This window comes from Diabrotica undecimpunctata, chromosome 7 (genome assembly GCF_040954645.1).
Source record: "Diabrotica undecimpunctata isolate CICGRU chromosome 7, icDiaUnde3, whole genome shotgun sequence".
NCBI classification, from domain to species: Eukaryota; Metazoa; Arthropoda; class Insecta; order Coleoptera; family Chrysomelidae; genus Diabrotica; species Diabrotica undecimpunctata.
In genome coordinates, this window is record NC_092809.1 from 85844807 (window position 1) to 85864531 (window position 19725).

At 31.9% G+C, this 19725-nt stretch overlaps 1 protein-coding gene across 6 annotated transcripts in view; it reads left to right on the forward strand.

The window, feature by feature from the left end:
* The window catches only part of LOC140445546 (importin-4-like), a 550550-nt gene that overhangs the window by 525584 nt on the left and 5241 nt on the right, over nucleotides 1-19725 (forward strand). The window lies entirely within an intron of this gene.

The window sequence follows — 19725 nt, forward strand, 5'->3', positions numbered from 1 at the left end:
TTAAAACAAAATCATACCCAATACCATATAAATACAGAGAAGAAGTAAACAGAACGATTAATAATATGTTAGAAGATGGAATCATTGAGAAGGCAGATACACGTTTCATAAACCCTATAGTAGTAGTGCGTAAAAGATCAGGTGAAATCAGGTTATGTTTGGATGCAAGGAATATTAACAAGATCACTGAAAAGCAATTTGAAGCACCAATGAATATAGATGGAATACTAGGAAGAATTACAGGAATGTCATTTTTCACTAAAATCGATTTACAGCATAGCTTTTGGTTAATACCTCTAGAAAGAAAAAGTAGACAGTATACAGGATTTCAGATAGATGGAGTAGTGTATCAATTCAAAGTAGTACCATTTGGACTTCAATCATCTTGCAGTGCTCTATGTAGATGTCTTCATGATATTTTGGATCAATATGAACATTTTGTAATTGACTACATTGATGATATATTAATTTTTTCTAAAACGGCTGAAGATCATGAGAAACACCTAAAAATTATAATCAACAGATTAGACAAAGTTGGACTAAAAATAAATCAAGAAAAATGTACATTTTTTCATAAAGAAGTAATATATCTAGGTTATAAACTTAATACTAAGGGAATCGAAATGGATCCAGAACGGACACAGGTCATTCAGGAATATAAAACACCACACAATTTAAGAACTTTAAGAGGATTTATTGGAATAATTAATTATTATAAAAGGATGATACCAGATCTAAGTATAAAAGAAATTCCATTACTTGAACTACTGAGAAAAGGTGTAAAATGGAGATGGGATCAGAGAAGAGAACTAACATTCCAAGAAATTAAAAACATTTTTCTGTCAAATTTAAAAATATACTATCCTGACTACACACAGCCATTCATATTAAGAACAGATGCATCCATAGAGAGATTATCAGGGGTATTATTACAAATACATGATGGGGTCGAATACCCAATACAATTCATTTCAAGAATTACAAAGCCACATGAAAAGGGTTACTCAGTTTCAGAATTAGAACTAGCAAGTATCATACACTGTGCCACAAAATTAAGATTTTATTTGTTGGGTAATGAATTTACTATAGAAACAGATCACCAAGCTTTAACATCTATATTAAATAACAAATATGGAAACAGTAGAATACATCGGTGGAGTCTAATATTGAGTGAATACTCTTTTGAAAACAAATACATTTCTGGAAAATCCAATATAGTGGCAGCTGCTTTATCAAGGTTAGAAAATACATCACAAAAAGGGTAGCTAACAATAAAAATTGGATTAAATCAATTAGTAGAAAGTACTGGATTATATTCTAAAGAAGAAATTATAAGAGATCAGATCAGATTATAAAATAATAAATGGCATAGAAGTATATGTAATAAGTAGAACTTTGGCAAGGAAAATATTGAAAAATTTACATAACAATTATATGCATATTGGTTCAAGAAAGCTATGGATGCTATTTAGGGATAATTATTTTGCAAAGAATGACATAAGTATAGCAAAAGAAATTACTACCCAATGCCAAATATGTCAAATAAACAAAGAAAAGAATTTCAAAAACCAGAACACATATAGATCTAATGTTGTATATGAAAAACTAAATACAGTTTCCATGGATTTCATCTCAAATTTAGTTCCAAGTCCAACAGGAAAAAAGCATATACTAGTGATAGTGGATTTATATACAAAATTTATTAAACTATATCCCTGCTCCAGAACAAATGTTAAAACATTGAAATTATATATTAATAAATTTTTCGAAGAAATAGGACCATTTAGAAATTGCATAATAGATAATGCTACATATTTTAACAACCAAAAATTTCGGGCATTTTGTGAGAAAAATCAGCATTCATTTTACAAGTATCAGACATCCTCAGGCAAATCCTGCAGAAAGATATATTAAAGAAGTTATAAAATATTTAAGGATAATATGTCAAAATCAACATGAAACGTGGCAGCAACATATACCACAAGTAGAATATTTTTTAAATAATACACATAATTTAAATACAGAGGAAGTACCAGAATATTTAATGTTTGGCCATATAGGAAACAGAAAATGGATTAGTGAATATAATCAATCAGGATATGTTAGAACAAGTAATGCAGAAAGTGAATAACCGAATTAGGAGGAAAGCTGAAAAATATATTAGAAGACAAAATCAAAAAATAAAAAAACCAATCACATTTCAAAAAGGAGACCAAGTGTTAATTCGTTCACTTAGAAAGAGTAATGCTGGAGAAAACCGTTGTAAGAAATTACAACCAATGTTTGAAGGTCCATACAGAATTGAAAATCAGAATGGACTAAATAGTTATGTGTTGATAGATGCAGAGAATAGACTAAGAGGCATGTTTCATATCAATGACATTTTTAAATATTATGAAGAGAACAGCTTACTGATAGATCCATTTCGTAGATAGATGGTAGATTTCTTTGTTATGAATCAATTTGACATCATACTTGATGATTTTGTACATAAGGAAATTATTTGTGCCCTTAAAATCATAATTTGGGGTTTTTTTCCGTGGAATTTATGGCTTTGGCGAGAACCAATTAGCCAGACTATGTTAGATTGAATCATTAATTTGTGTAAAATGTTTCATAGTATCAGACCTGAGCATGATGTATTCATTTGTTTTGTTAGTAATATATAAAATGTGTAAGGTGTTTATATATATATTTGTCTTTTTTTTTTCTCCGCGCTAAGGCGTCAACCCGGTTCATCCCCTCGGAGGTTTCAGCCCTCTTTGGGTGCTTTACGTTTAGTTTCTTTCGCAGAATTGCATACAAAATTGGTTAGTAATTTTACAGTTTTAGTTTACAGTTTATGATGTGTTGATGAAGTACATAAAGGATATCATTATTTCCTGAAAAAATAATACAATTTAGGTCTATTGAAGGTTTATCTTGTAGTGAATTAAGTTTTTATATAGTTTATTAATGTTTACATTATTTATTGGACATTCAAGTAAAACATGTACTAATGTACCCATTTTACCACAACTACACAGTAGATCGTCTGTAATTTTCATTTTGTGCTTATAATAAGGTGTTAGTGCATGATTAGCACGTACTCGATTTATTGTGCCGACAAAGTTTCTGTTTGGTATTTTGTGAAACCATGGTTTTCTGGGAATTCTTTGTTGGTGTTTACAAAAGTTTGTTCCGGTTGTTGAAGCGTTGTGTAGGTTTTGCCACATCTCATTTATTTTGTTTCGTTGGTTTAAGAATAGGTCGGACGGGGGTAGTTTAAGATTTAGTTCTTCTCCTGATGTTGGGGCTGTTTTTGCTAAGGTATCTACTATTTCATTACCTGTTATACCTGCGTGTCCCTTTACCCATAGATATATGACGACTTTATTCTTGATGTGGATCTCATTATGTAAATACGGGATATTTGCTTCAATATGATTAACTGATCTATGTATGTTTACTTTTTTAAGTTTATCTACTGCACTTTTGCTGTCCGTACATATTATGAATTTGTCGTGGTTAGAGCCGAGTATGTATTTCATAGCTTGCACAATTGCTGTTAATTCTGCAGTGTATATGGAAGCTTCCTTTGGTAGAATAAATTTTTTGTCAGTATTTTCTTCCACATGGTAAAAGGCACAGCTGGTATATTCTTTTGACTTTGATCTATCAATGAATATAGAATCATAGTTTGGCCAGTATTTGTTTTTTGTTTCGTTAAACTTTGTTTGATTGAAACTTGCTACTTCTTGACTTTCAAAATAGTAGGTTCTAATTTCACGTGAAAAAATTTGTTCTGGCGAGTAAATTAGAACCGGGGGGAGTTGGTTGGAATAAAGTATATCTGTAATGTCAAGTATTGCTGAGAAAGTTTCTACTATGAGGGGGGTTTTCTTGAAGTGCCAGTATCTATGGGTCAAAACTTGAACTGTTAGTGATTGTATACTATTGAGGTAAGAAGTTTTTTTGGAAATGGTTTTTATCACAAATTTTCTGCTCAATAGTTGTCTTCTTAGTTTAAGAGGAGGTTCCACAGCTTCAGCTTGCATAATATTTATGGGTGTTGACTTAAGATATCCCAGGCAAACTCTTAAGCATTTATTTTGTTGTATCTCGATTTTATTTAGATGTGTATCTGCTGCTGTTCCATAGAGTTGACTTCCATAATCCATTATTGATCGTACCATTGTTTTGTAGAAAAGTAAAGCCGTATTTGGATCTGCTCCCCACTTTCCCCTCCAAAACGCTCTTAAAATATTTATAGAATTACTTGTTTTTTTGATGATTTGGTGGATACAGTCCTTCCATAATAGTTTTCTATCTAGATGTAGGCCAAGATATTTTACAGAGTTGCTAATACGGAGTTTATATTTTCCTATTGTTAATGGTCTTTGATAGTTGTTTCTATTTCTAGAGAAAATGCATATATTGGTTTTGGACTCGGATATGGAAACTCCCATATTGTCTAGGCATTTTTGGATTTCTATAAATTCAGTGTTGATATTTTCTATACATTTGTCCTCTGATTTGTTACTGGTGTAAATAACAACATCATCGGCGTATTGAATAATTTTGGACTTACGTGATATAACATTTTCTATGTCCATTGTGTACAGGCTGTAGAGGATTGGGCTCAAGATACTACCTTGTGGTAATCCAGATCTACATATTCTTGATTCCGAAACTTCTTTATTTATCTTTAAGGAAACTGATCGACTAGAGTAAGCTGATTTTATGAAGTTGGCAAAGGAGGTTGGTAGACCAATATTGATAAGTTTCTCTTCTAGTATATTTATTTGAACATTATCATATGCTGAAGTGATATCCAAAAATGTAGCCAAAGTGTTGTATTTGTGTGTGAATCCTAGATAGATGTCATTTACTAGTATCGTTAGGGGTTCTAAGGAAGATCTTCCCTTTCTAAAAGCATATTGTGAGTCAGGTAATATTTTTTCATTTTCTAGCCAATATTCAAGCCTGTTCTTTATCATTCTTTCCATGGTTTTAAATATACACGATGATAAAGCTATGGGTCTATATGAATCTGCATTTCCGTTCTGTTTTCCAAGTTTTTTGATAGGTACTACGATGTATTCTTTCCACATTGGTGGAAAAGGAATCTTTTTTATCCAAATCGAATTGAACAATTCTAACAGTGCTTTCTTATGGAATAAGGGCATTTTATGCAACATATTGTATGAAATGTTATCCGCCCCGGGAGATTTATTATTTGTTGATTTAATGCATTGTTCGAGTTCCCATAATTGAAATAGTGATTGTAGAAAAGAAGTGTTTCTATTTACGGTAGCTATTTGTTGAGTAATGTTGTTTTCAACCCATGGGGGCGAGATTTTTGTGTGGAATTCATTTATCTAGTCTTCTTTGGGGTTTATTGGGGGTTTATTTACTTGTTTTCGGTTTTTATATTGGTTTACTTTGTTCCACACTTCTTTAATTGGTGTATTTTGATTTAGATTTTGGCAATAATTAATCCAGCTTTTTTTCTTAGTTTCTTTGAAAGTTTTTTTAGCTACTGCATCAAGTCTTTTATATTCTGTTAGATTATTAAGATTTGGAGCATGTGTGTAGGTTAAGTAAGCTTGTTTTCTTGCTTTAGCAGCTATGTTACAGGTTTCATTCCACCAGTCCTTCGAACAATCATTTCTATTTTGTGTGTTTGAATTTTGTAAGGGAATTGCTTTGTTGGCAGCTTTGTTAATATTGTCGATAATGCCCATTAGTGATGATTTTGGTTCTGTAGCTTCAAGTGTAGCGGTGTATACATCCCAATTAGCAGCCTTGAGTCTCCATATGTTATGTTTTGTCTGTTTAATTTGCGCAAGCGGGCTATTCCTTCCAAATTGTATGTGTATTGGTAAGTGGTTAGAGCCATAAGGTTCTTCTAAAGTAGACCACGTAATTAGGTGCGTCAGATCCTGTGTACAGAGGGTCAAGTCTACAGCTGACTTCTTATTGTTTGCTAATGTAGGTGATCCGTCGTTCAAAATTACTAGGTTGCATTGTTCGATAGCTTCCAAAAGAGTCTTGCCATAGATATCGTCATATCCATCATTCCAAGCCAAACTATGTGCGTTAAAGTCGCCCCCAATTATGAATGGTTTTGGAATTTGTTCCAAAAAGTTGATCCACTGTTGTAATGATATTCTAGTTCTCGGTTTAAAGTATACTGAAACGAAGTAGATTTTTTTATGTATAAATGGAAAATTAACCGAGATACAACTATGCTCAAAGTTTATTGTAGTTGGAATTGAGACTTCTTGGTATATTAAGTCTGATTTTAATAAAATGGCTGAGCCGCCGTACCCGTCGTCCCGGTCACAGCGAATATTGTTGAGGCCTTTAAAATTATAATATTTTCCTGCTTTAAACCATGTTTCCGATAGAAGTGCAACGGAGTAGTTGCCCCTATCTAGTAGATATTCTAGGTTAGTTTTATTAGAAACTGCTGAACGGCAGTTCCATTGAAGAATATTTATTGAATGGTTGAGGTCTGAGAATGTGATGACGTGTTTCCATTTATAGTTAATTTGACTAAGTTTTCGAGTTCTTCCTTATTTATATTTATACTTTTTGTTACTAAAACTTTTGTGACAATTTCTATAACTAATTCTAATATTGAATTTATCATGCTTAGGTCTGAAGGAGATGCAACTGAATTATTATTAATATTTCCTTTATAGTTAATACTGTCTAATATTCCTCCCTTAGGTAATTGAGATCTAGGGGAAGCTATAATTTCATTATGCAAAATTAATGTTGGATCTGGACTATTTGGTCTCTGTCTTTTAAATGTTCTAGAATTTGTATTATTTGAATTATTGTAAAATATGTTATTTGTTGACATTTGGTTAATTGAATTTGATGGGAGCTGGGTGGGTGTATAATTATTGGGATTTAATGGAGGGAAAGTTTTGAGGCAGGAAATGTTTGTAGTTTGTTCCGTATTAATGGTTGTTGCTCTTGCATAGGAGTTCCTGGGAAACTGTCTGTTGGCGTCTTGATAACTAATATTACTGGAAGTCTTTTACAAGTTTTTGACGTTGAAATTCCTGACACGCGCTCAAATTTGTAGTAAAATGATTCCCCGAACAACTAAAACATTTTGGAGTTATATCGGTCGTTTTACACTCTTTTGAGTTGTGTGATTCCTGACATTTTTCGTACCTAGCCCTGCTCTTACATTGTCCCCCTGTATGTCCAAATCTTAGACAATTAAAGCATAATAGCACCTTTTGTTTATATGGCTCGACTTCCTTTAGTCTTTTGTTGATTGTTACATATTTTGGTAGTACCTGTGACCTAAAACTAACTACACATGTTTTTGTTGGAATATATTGGGTACCGTTTTCATCTACTTGCCTCCTATTTAATCTTTTGACTTGAATGACTTCAAATTTACAGCACTCAGCTTACTTACTAACTGCACTCATGAGTTTTTAATGTCTTTCCGAATTTCGCTTTTTTATTTGGTGTAATTAATTTACTTTTAAAGTTCACGAAATATTTATTTATATAGCTAATTTATCAACACCGGTTTTAAAAACAAGCTTCTTTCTTACGCACGTCTAACTACCACGACGAATGAAAGCTGACTGTAATTTGGGGTTAGATACTAAATAGATTCTATAAATGTTTTGCTAAAAATAATATAAAAAGTGAAAAACTTACCAATTTATATTGATGAAAGTTATTTTGAATGGAAATAATTCCTAGATTTTATCTATAAATAAACATACAAACTTCCATTTGACATGACAGTTTGACGTAGACATGGAAACATAGGCGTACTTAATAGAACAATTTTTAAATAAAAAAAAATTGAATTAGTTAATTTATTATATTTACTAAGGTATGTGGATAAGAAAATTAATATTTAAAAAAATAATAGGTAAATTATTTATTTTAAAATTAATTTTGGGGTATTGAAATGATATTGGACGTAGGAGGAGGAAAAATAGTGTTTAAAAAAATTAATTTATAAGTTATATACTAGAGAATGTTATAAAAATTATTTATATGAGGGTATTTTTAAGAAATTAGCATATAATAAGTGTAAAAAGTTTTTTTTTTATAATTATAATATATTTAAGTGAGCCATGTGCATAGGCAACCAGATATACCTACTTGAATAAGTGTCATAAGTTACAGAAATTAATAATACGGGTGGAATAAGTGGAAGTGACGCTACGGGTGTCACTTCCACTTGAACATCGACAAGAAGCAGACCATCCAGAGAGACTTGAAAATGGCAAGTGAGATCTTGCCGAAACGTCGTCAAAATGGTGGACATTTTAAACACGGTATCAAATCTCTAATCAATGAGATGGTTAAAATTCTTGTAACAAGTACAGGAAAAAAGTTATTAAGGTCTTGTAAAGTAGCGTCGATATACAGATGCTACTTTGCAAGACGATGCTAAATTGATGGTAAAAGCATAATGTATCGATGCGAAAATGATAGTAGGATGTATATATATATACAGTGCTAGTCAAAAGTCCGTTCCCCCCCTCGTATCTTTTGAACGGTTATTGTTATAATAGTGAAATTTGGAGGGAGGTAATAAACAGACGTAGGCTTCTCAACTAGTCATAACAGATGACGTAATAGTGACAGACGACGTTACAGCGCCACTGTGACAGATAATTTTAAATGGGACCTTATGGCAAGTGATACCTCATTTGAAAGGTATTGAAAATACCTATTCAGTCATAATAATTTTGTATGAGTTTAAGCTCATTTTGACGAATAAATTAAATAAATACTAAAATTGTAGCTCCTCATTTAATTGATAAATATTTAACAACCAGTTCTTATAGTAAGTGTTCAAAATGTGCTCCATCTACTTCCTGACAGTAATGCTCCTATTTCTAAACTCTTGCCGTTCAAATGTGTCGGGGGAAATTTCCCTACATTCTTCAACAATTCGTTGTTTCAAAATGTCAATATTTTCGGTTGCTGTAGCGTAAACTTTAGGTTTCAAGTATACCCACAGAAAAATGGTTGAGGTCCGGTGACCGAGACGGCCATTCTATCGTACCTCTTCGTCCAATCCATCTACCACGATATTCCTCATCTAGGTAACGTCTTACTGCACCATAATGGTGTGCAGGAGCACCATCTTGGTGAAACGTTATTTCCAAGTTGCCGAATTCATCTGGATTGTCCTCCTGAATTTCAAGTATTAATGGTTCAATTGCATTTTGTAACATCTCCAGATACACTTCACCGGTTAAGTTAGTATTGAGAAAAACAAGCCCAACTATGTGGTTTCCCAAAATACCTGCCCAAACATTTATTTTTTTTTTTTTTGGAAATTAAGTATGTGTTTCACGAAAGACGTGAGGATTTGTGTAACTCCAACACCTCACATTGTGTGTGTTAACACTTCCATTAAGAGAAAAAGTACTTTAGTCACTAAAACAAATTGTTTTTATGTAATTGGGCTGTTGGTTAATTTTATTGGACATATTTTCACACAATTCTAGTCTTCGGTTGGGGTCATCATCTGAAAGTTGGTGCACAATTTTTAATTTGTATGGATGAAATCTGTTTTCAGCCAACACTCGGTGTACTGTCTTTTGACTGATTCCATAGATAGATGCAACTTGGGCTGTAGAAGAAGTAGTGTTCACTACCATTTCTGAAATTATGTTAATTTTTTTGTCGTCACTAATTGTTGGTCGACCAGATCGTTTGACATCTTGAACACTACCTGTTTGTTTAAACTTCCGAAGAAGCTTCCTCAAATAAGCTCTCGATGTAGGGCGATCGGGGTACCTCTCATAAAGGCCATGATCGACAGGCGAGTAAAACTGCGGTTTTGTGGCTCGTCGGTAAAGCTCGTCAGTGTATCATTGCAATACCGCGGTTTTATATACCTACGAGCCTGGCTCGCGGCTCGTCAGTTTGTTTTATTTTTTACTTGGCTCGTCATTTAAAACCGCGCGTGTATCACTACTGGCGAGCAAAACCGGCAGTTTTCAGCGACCGTTGGAGTGAAAAGATCAGTTTTTAATCATGGATATGCGAACTCTCAGCCACGACTTTTTATTAGAATTTATATATTGTTTACGAGAATGTGTTTGTTTATGGAAATGTACATCTCCAGAATACAAAAACAAAACAACTCGACTTAACGCATATGTTAAACTTTTAAATACCCAACGTCTAGGGCGTCTCCGCTTTTTTTTTGTAATTTCGTAGTATGCTATAGCGAGGTAACTTCACTTTCAGTTGAACACGACATGTTAGCTGTGGGCGGTTGGCAATGACTGTTTTGCTCGCTAGTCGATCAGCACTAACGAGCCACGAGTAAAACCGTCGTTCTTAAAACCGCGGTATTATGGCTCGCTCGTCGATCACCCACTTTAAAAAGACGTTCCGCTGCATGGAAATTATTTCCACATTCACCAATTATTAACACAGCTGCTACTTTGTCGGCGACAGTACGTACCATTCTGCCTTTGTAAAAATTTAAACGTCTCGTTAAACAATATTTAAACTAAATATTAACTAAGAACAACTAACTAAAAACAACTTGACTAAACTTGAATTGACTAAACTAGGCAGAAACAGAAACTAAATATTCAGATATAAACGCGTTTGCAAACTAAAAGTAACTAGAGAATTGACTAAACTAAGTAAAAACAAAAACTAAATATTGAACTATAAACGCTTTTGCAAACTAAAAACAATTGGAGAATTGACAAACGTCAAATTTTTTGACAAATAACCAAAGGCGGACGTTAGAATTTTTATTAATTAAATATCAAACCAGAATTTTAATGTTAATTTTCTTTATTTATTCGTCAAAATCATCTTAAATCCAAACAAAATTAGAATGATTGAATAGGTATATTAAAATAATTGTAGTTAATTAATAAATATTCTAACGTTCGCCTCTAGTTAATTGTCAAAAAAGTTGATGTTGACGTACAAACAATTAGAGAATTGAAAAATGTCAACTTTTTGACAAGTAACCAGTGGCGGAGGTTTTAATATTTATTAATTAAATGCGAAACTACAATTTTAGTATTTATTTAATTTATTCATCAAAATGAACTTAAACTTAAATAAAATTAGTATGGTTGAATAGGTATTTTCAATATCTTTCAAACGAGGTATCACTTGCCATAAGGTGCTATTTAAAATTATCTGTCACAGTGGCGCTATAACGTCATCTGTCACTATTACGTCACTTGTTATGACTATTTAAGAAGCCTACGTCTGTTTATTACCTCCCTCCAAATTCCACTATTATAACTAAAACCGTTCCGTTGATTTAGTGGGTGCAAACAATAAAAATTTGACGACAGTAAACGAAGGTTTGGGAGTACAGATAAGAGTGGGAAACAAATTCCATATTATGAAATGTGTGGTGATTGAAGATTTAAATCATGATATGATAGCGGGAATTGATGAATTGAGGAAAAAGATATCACCATAAATTTTTCGGAAAATAAACTGGAAATCAGAGCAGAACCAGACAACACAGGAGAAGAAAAGCAAACAGATAGGAAAACAAATTCTGGAAGGATCAATGCACAGGAAAAACGCAAAGAAATCGATATGACTGTAGAGGATAAACCGAAAGTACAAGAACAAGATCTAACAGAAGAGAAAAAGAGAAGGAAGAAAAAGAAGAAGAGTTCGAAAAGAAAGCAGGAAAATAAGATGAAGACCAGAGAAAAACAGGAAATAGAAGGTACAGAAGAATTGTTGGCAACCGACGATAAAACAGAAAGGAAGCAGGAAGAAAAAGAAGGTATCATCAGAGAAATGAAAGGAATAGAAACATGGTGCTCGGAATACCAAAGGGAATTAGAGGATAAAAAGAAAACAGAAGAAAAAATGGCACTGATGGACGAGAATCCAGAATTTTGTGAAGAAGTATTATGGACAGTGAACACATGTGAACAAAAGGAGGATGAAAGAAAAATAAATTGTGGAGAAAACATGGGAAAGAAAATAGAGAAGATTTTAGGAAACCATGGAGATTTTGTTAATGAAGTAAACCGAGTGGCTAAAAATTATGAACTTTCTTTTAAGGGAAAATACTTGGAAAAATTTAAAACGAAAATATATCCAATCCCGTATAAAGACAGGCAATATACGGGGTATTTTAACATTCACGACATTTATCAGTATCATAAGTAGATTTTAATAACATAGTGAAATAATTTGATCCTAGAAAACTTTTGTCATTTTTAAAATTTAACAAAGAGTTTTCGGCAGATCAAATGGCGGGGATTTGTTATGATATGTAAAATCAAGAAAATATTGGGTTGATTAAAATATTTCAAAGTTCAAAAACATTAAAATAATTCAGATAAGTAGGACAATATCCAACAAACATTTCCAAGAAGGAAAGTTATTAAATTCTTGGATTACCTGTACTAAACAAAATGTAAGCTTTGCATAAATTATTTCTTTGTTATACTTGAGTGACCCGCATAATTTTAAGTGAAATCCAAAGACAATTGAACCACATTAATGCAGTGATTAGAGACAAATAGAAGAGATTTTAGAAAGAGGTTTTTGTTAGTTTTAAGAATTATAGAAAATATTATTTGTAAATAAGTTTTAGGAAATTTTATAATTATAGGTAAAAATTTGTTTGTTATCGAAATGAAAAAATGGGGGAATTGTGACGAGTTTTGATTGGCGGAGATTGAAAAAGGTGGGATAAGTATGTAGGAAAAAGTTTAGCGAGATTGAGGAGAGAGAAAAGATATAATCAGTTGGTTTCCAAGTCTGTAAGACGAACAGTGATTGTTCTCTGGCGGTTCCTGAAATGTAGCAAGCAGTAGTGTTGAATGTTAGTGAGTTTTTGTGGAGTTAGTGTATCTGACAGAAGCTGAAGCAGCAAAATATTGTAAGTCATATTTCTCTACTTATATTCCAAGAGTCACTGTTCAGGCCAACGAGAGATTCAGTTTATCGTAAAGAGAAGATATTCCAAGAGTCATTTTTCACTCGGGCCAACGAGAGATTCAGTTTATCGAGAGGAGAAAGGCTATCATAATTTGAATGATTTGTGCTTTTGAAGATCATTAAGGACGATATACTTGCAACAATCTGTGTAAGATTGCTGATTACATAGGGAGCGGTTGAGAGGAGATAATATAGTCTACAAGGAACAAGGATTTGGACCACTCATCATCAGAGAGAGATATTTTTGTTTCTGCAGTTTTTTTCTTTTATTGATAACACAATTTTTACACGTAATTTAGAAAGGATATAAATATTTTGATTAGGAGAGTTAGAATAGTTTGGGATTTTGAGATTTCAATTAATATTGTTTGTACCATTAATTTTGATTGTTCACGTACGGAGAACAAAATTTTGAGAATCCTTATATGAGATTTGTTTATTGAAAACTTTTGAGTGTGAATTATTTCATTATTTTTATTTTCAATATATAGTGTTAGATCATATGTGTTTTTTATTATTCCGGTATTCTCTGGACCTTACCTTTCACATGTAATAGCATAGATATTGAAGCACGAATTTAACCCTGAGATAAAAGAATTAAAAATTGTGATAAAGTCATAATCATATCATTTAAATAATTTTAATTCATCAAAAAAAATTAATTAGCTAATTATTGCTTGGCGCACCAAGACTTTAAATATCACAATAACTGGCTTCCAAAACGTGGGGCTTGAAAATATCGCAGCTTTACATTTAAAGGAAGGGAAAGAGATCTGGAATAAGTACAGGTGATCCAGAGATAAAAACATATAACATTGAGGGAATTTGAATTTGAAAGTATTTTGACAATTTTTCCAGGGAATATAAATTTGATTTATTGATTGATCGTAGGTAGTGGATATTTACTGCTATTGAATTATTTGATTTTATTTTCTTTACCAATCGTACATTTGATATTTATTTTGAATTATTTGAATTTTACTGATTGCATATTTGATATTTGTCGTGAAAATTTAATACATTTGGGGAGAAATATTGTCGTGTTCTGAAACATATAGAGTGTTGTAAAATTTCACATTTGGCGGGGACAAAAACAATAACAAAAAGTAACAACATGTCTGTCACAAGGAGACAAAGTAAAATACAGGAAAGGAAGGAGGATAACAGAGAAGATGAAACAATTTTGGAAGAAGTATCGGATAATGAAGGAAATATGACAATAGTTGAGGAGAGAAAAGAACTATCAGGAATAGATAAAATATTACAACTAATGCAATTACAGTCACAAAAAATGGATGAAACAAAACAAACAATGGAAGAAAACCAACGGGAAACAAGGCAAGCAATAGAACTAAATAACAGAAATATAGAGCAGCGTTTGGAAAACTATGAACAAGAAATTAAAGGATGTGTTGAGGGGATAAAGAAAGAACTGATACAACAGATAGAAGAAATAACCATAAAGAATGCAAAACAAGAGACAGAGATTAAAGATATCCAAAATACAATGAAGGAGATACAAAATTGCCAGAGAAAGGAACTAGAGATGCAGAGAGAAGAAATAGAAACTAAAATGAAAGATAGTAAGACTGTCCAGAAAAAGGAATTAGAACAGTTAGAAGAAAAATTTGAAATGGCGCTACAAGAAGACAGGAAGGAAATAGAAAGAAGATTAAAGCAAAATGAAAAACAAATGGCAGAAATTGAACTAAGAGGGGTAGAGAGAAAAGAAGTTATCATCCATGGAACAAGCGAGTCGAAAATACAATTTGGCGGGGATATTCGGAAAACACACCCAGTACCGTTTGTTAAAAATTTGAAAACCAAATTACAACATATTAGATATTTTGACGATTGCAAAGAAACAATTAGAAACCATTTGAAAGAAGGAGCAGCGTTATGGTATGAAAGCAAGGAAGATGAGTTTGAAAATTGGACAGATTTTGAAAATAAATTTCTCAACTATTTCTGGGGGAAAAATAAACAGAGAGAAATCAACCAAGAGCTACAGAATGGAAAATATCACGAAAAAATGGGAATATCTGAAGAAAGATATGCTTTGCAGATATATAACAATTCAAAATATCTAGAATACAAATATTCTACCGAACAGCTGGTAGAAATGATCAGCAGACATTTTGAGGAAACGTTGGAAGATCACGTGATTTTGAGAAACTGTCAAGATATTGATAGTTTGTGCCAATTCCTTCAATTAAAAGAAGCGAAAAGAAAAGAAATGAGAAATAGAAGACAACATGACCAATATAATGGACCGGAAAGAAGGTATTCATCAAATTATGACCAGAGAAACCGACATCCCAGATCAACAAACGAATATAGGCCGAGAAATTACAATAATTACAATAGACAACAAAATTACGATAACCGGAATGATACACAAAATAGAACAAATGAAAATCACAACAGGAATAGAGATGCACAAAATCCTCCGAATAGGAATACTAACGAACAAAGGGACGATAGAAATAACCGGAGCTTCCAACAACAAAATAGAAGGGAGATGAATCATGTAGCAATAGGAAACGAAAGACAAATTTCTAATTCTAATCTAATATTTTTAGATGCATTTATAAAACATAAAGCGATTAAAATTGTGATTGATTCTGGCTCGGAGATATCGCTAATCAATAAAAAACTAGTAAAAGAATTAAATTTGGGCAGATTTGTGTATAAGATTCCTAGGGTTGATTTAGTGGGTGCAAACAATAAAAATTTGACGACAGTAAACGAAGGTTTGGGAGTACAGATAAGAGTGGGAAACAAATTCCATATTATGAAATGTGTGGTGATTGAAGATTTAAATCATGATATGATAGCGGGAATTGATGAATTGAGGAAAAAAGATATCACCATAAATTTTTCGGAAAATAAACTGGAAATCAGAGCAGAACCAGACAACACAGGAGAAGAAAAGCAAACAGATAGGAAAACAAATTCTGGAAGGATCAATGCACAGGAAAAACGCAAAGAAATCGATATGACTGTAGAGGATAAACCGAAAGTACAAGAACAAGATCTAACAGAAGAGAAAAAGAGAAGGAAGAAAAAGAAGAAGAGTTCGAAAAGAAAGCAGGAAAATAAGATGAAGACCAGAGAAAAACAGGAAATAGAAGGTACAGAAGAATTGTTGGCAACCGACGATAAAACAGAAAGGAAGCAGGAAGAAAAAGAAGGTATCATCAGAGAAATGAAAGGAATAGAAACATGGTGCTCGGAATACCAAAGGGAATTAGAGGATAAAAAGAAAACAGAAGAAAAAATGGCACTGATGGACGAGAATCCAGAATTTTGTGAAGAAGTATTATGGACAGTGAACACATGTGAACAAAAGGAGGATGAAAGAAAAATAAATTGTGGAGAAAACATGGGAAAGAAAATAGAGAAGATTTTAGGAAACCATGGAGATTTTGTTAATGAAGTAAACCGAGTGGCTAAAAATTATGAACTTTCTTTTAAGGGAAAATACTTGGAAAAATTTAAAACGAAAATATATCCAATCCCGTATAAAGACAGGCAATATACGGGGTATTTTAACATTCACGACATTTATCAGTATCATAAGTAGATTTTAATAACATAGTGAAATAATTTGATCCTAGAAAACTTTTGTCATTTTTAAAATTTAACAAAGAGTTTTCGGCAGATCAAATGGCGGGGATTTGTTATGATATGTAAAATCAAGAAAATATTGGGTTGATTAAAATATTTCAAAGTTCAAAAACATTAAAATAATTCAGATAAGTAGGACAATATCCAACAAACATTTCCAAGAAGGAAAGTTATTAAATTCTTGGATTACCTGTACTAAACAAAATGTAAGCTTTGCATAAATTATTTCTTTGTTATACTTGAGTGACCCGCATAATTTTAAGTGAAATCCAAAGACAATTGAACCACATTAATGCAGTGATTAGAGACAAATAGAAGAGATTTTAGAAAGAGGTTTTTGTTAGTTTTAAGAATTATAGAAAATATTATTTGTAAATAAGTTTTAGGAAATTTTATAATTATAGGTAAAAATTTGTTTGTTATCGAAATGAAAAAATGGGGGAATTGTGACGAGTTTTGATTGGCGGAGATTGAAAAAGGTGGGATAAGTATGTAGGAAAAAGTTTAGCGAGATTGAGGAGAGAGAAAAGATATAATCAGTTGGTTTCCAAGTCTGTAAGACGAACAGTGATTGTTCTCTGGCGGTTCCTGAAATGTAGCAAGCAGTAGTGTTGAATGTTAGTGAGTTTTTGTGGAGTTAGTGTATCTGACAGAAGCTGAAGCAGCAAAATATTGTAAGTCATATTTCTCTACTTATATTCCAAGAGTCACTGTTCAGGCCAACGAGAGATTCAGTTTATCGTAAAGAGAAGATATTCCAAGAGTCATTTTTCACTCGGGCCAACGAGAGATTCAGTTTATCGAGAGGAGAAAGGCTATCATAATTTGAATGATTTGTGCTTTTAAAGATCATTAAGGACGATATACTTGCAACAATCTGTGTAAGATTGCTGATTACATAGGGAGCGGTTGAGAGGAGATAATATAGTCTACAAGGAACAAGGATTTGGACCACTCATCATCAGAGAGAGATATTTTTGTTTCTGCAGTTTTTTTCTTTTATTGATAACACAATTTTTACACGTAATTTAGAAAGGATATAAATATTTTGATTAGGAGAGTTAGAATAGTTTGGGATTTTGAGATTTCAATTAATATTGTTTGTACCATTAATTTTGATTGTTCACGTACGGAGAACAAAATTTTGAGAATCCTTATATGAGATTTGTTTATTGAAAACTTTTGAGTGTGAATTATTTCATTATTTTTATTTTCAATATATAGTGTTAGATCATATGTGTTTTTTATTATTCCGGTATTCTCTGGACCTTACCTTTCACATGTAATAGCATAGATATTGAAGCACGAATTTAACCCTGAGATAAAAGAATTAAAAATTGTGATAGAGTCATAATCATATCATTTAAATAATTTTAATTAATCAAAAAAATTAATTAGCTAATTATTGCTTGGCGCACCAAGACTTTAAATATCACAATAATATATATATATTTAGTGTAGATAAGAATAGAAATTTGTTTGGCAAACGACCTTTTTCCGTTTCAAACAAAATTATCAAAAAGCTTTGTTTAGAATTAGAAGACATTTTACCTGTAAGTTAATCTTTTCATTGTTTGTATAATCGAGTATTAAATTACCATATTCTAATCTTTTGAAATATGTATACATTGTGTATTGACAAAACCAATATTAAAGTAAGCTATTTAGTTTTTCTCTGAAACCGAAATTAGGCTTTTCCAAAATCATGTTAAACACAATTTGAGCTTTTGATTGGACGGTCGTTTTTAAATGGGAATTTGTTAGCCAATCATGAGGACCGGAGAAGTCAGTTATAATTTGGTCATCGAATGAAACAGTCGTTTGTCTCAAGATAGGGTGTGGTTCGTGAGTTGGATACCGGCATTGTGAAAAGGATTGAATAGTTTTGCAGAAGGAGATAGCAAGTAGATTGAAAGAGGTCCTTGTATCTACCGTTGGCATTTTGTGAAGATTTGTGAAAGTAGTTTTACGGCATCAAGTTGACAAAAGGAGGTCCTTGTGTCATTAATAAGTAGTTGAGTTTTTGGAGAAGTGCATCAGGTGTTTTTGGTTAGTGCAGCAGGTTTGCAGAGACGTTAGGAAGGAGCCTAGGTGCCAAAAAGGAGAGATCACACCGTTGAGGAGACTGGATTTTTCTGTTTATGTTCCAACATACAACTCAATAAGAAAATAAGCTGTAAGTGTTTTGTACAATTGAATTTTATATCTGTGAAGGATCGGTTTGACATCATGGTCATTAGCATTCAAATTTAAGAACTGAGGTTTTGTTAGGCTAATCAAAAGTTTAAAGTTTTGTTGTTTTTCTTGTTCAAGTAAAGAAAAATTTAAGACAAATTGGTTTTCACTTAATATAAATGTATGTAGATTTAAAATCTTATTATTATAAAAATTTGATTTATTTTCTTGTATGCTGATTGACAAGATAACGACAGAATTTGATAATTGTTTTATTCGTTCATATGAAATAAAGAAACGTAAATTTTTGTAATATAATATATTTTTTTATTCTTATCCTTCTTCTCTATCCCGATAAAAGACAACTAGAAAATCTTTGAATCCATCGAACACAGGTAATATAAGGAGTTTATTTTACTTTTGATAACAAATAAGTTATATTATTTTTATTGGCTCAATAAACTAAGATTAAAGTCAAAATAAACAATCATAACAATATATATATATATATATATATATATATATATATATATATATATATATATATATATATATATATATATATATATAACATGACGCTGTTTTTATTTTGCATTCAACGTATAAAACAAGTGTGTATATAATGTTTGTGCAATAAGGATGTTTCTTAAGAAGTAGTGAAAATTTCTAAAATTCTAAATTACCACATTGCGTGTAAAAAGTTTACTAATTATTAATACACCTTTAGGGACGTTGAAAAACATTAATTGAATTTTAAAGTTATTTTGAAGAGATATTTATTATATTCATTCAAACAAATTTCAGTCTAGAACAAAATTACGTTTTTCATTTTCCTTTTCTCGTGAAAATCTGTGTTAGCGGAAATAATTAAAAAGTCATACCTCTACAGCAACACAGGATGTCCAGAAAACGTAATTATTATAATGGAATTTAATAAACATTTACTACGAAATTAAACCGCTTTTTGTTTCTGAGTTT